Source organism: Prionailurus viverrinus, chromosome A1, assembly GCF_022837055.1.
Source record: "Prionailurus viverrinus isolate Anna chromosome A1, UM_Priviv_1.0, whole genome shotgun sequence".
NCBI lineage: Eukaryota > Metazoa > Chordata > Mammalia > Carnivora > Felidae > Prionailurus > Prionailurus viverrinus.
In genome coordinates, this window is record NC_062561.1 from 19,960,449 (window position 1) to 19,961,174 (window position 726).

Sequence of the window (726 nt, forward strand, 5' to 3'; positions counted from 1 at the left end):
ATCAAAATGCAGTTAAAATTATGCTGATTAAAAATAGAGGCATGGTGACTATGGTTAATGGTACTGTATTGTATATGTGAAAGTTGCTGAGAGAGTAGATCTTGAAAGCTCTATCACAAGAAAAAAAAACCCTGTAACTCTGTGTAGTAACGGATGATAACTAGACTTATTGTGGTGAGCATTTCATAATATATACAAACATCGAGTCATTACATTGTATATCTGAAACTGATACTGTAGTGTTGTACATCAGTTATATCTCAAGAAAAAGGAAGAAAAAATATAGCACGTATTCTAAAATTGGAGTGATACAGAGATTAGCATGGTCTCTGCACAAGGATGATATGCAAATTCATGAAGCTTTCTACATTAAAAAAAATGCGTGTATATATGTGTATATATATAAGCAACACCCAGGCGTCTCTCATTCTTATCTATTGACCTCCATTCTTTTTTTCTTTAACGTTTATGTATTTTTGAGAGAGAGACAGAGTGTGAATGGGGGAGGGGCAGAGAGAGAGGGAGACACAGAATCTGAAGCAGGCTCCGGGCTCTGAGCCATCAGCACAGAGCCCTACGCAGGGATGGAACTCATAAACTGTGAGATCATGACCTGAGCTGAAGTCAGACGCTTAACCGACTGAGCCACCCAGGTGCTTCACATCCGCCTCCATTCATGAAGGTGAAGTTTTGGTGTCCCTGAGAGGCCTCTTGGAATAGACAGGT

At 39.5% G+C, this 726-nt stretch overlaps 1 pseudogene; it reads left to right on the top strand.

Annotated features, from left to right (window-relative positions):
• The first annotated feature begins 279 nt into the window (after nucleotides 1-279).
• On the top strand, nucleotides 280-374 carry LOC125147227 (uncharacterized; annotated as a pseudogene).
• The last annotated feature ends 352 nt before the right edge of the window (nucleotides 375-726 follow it).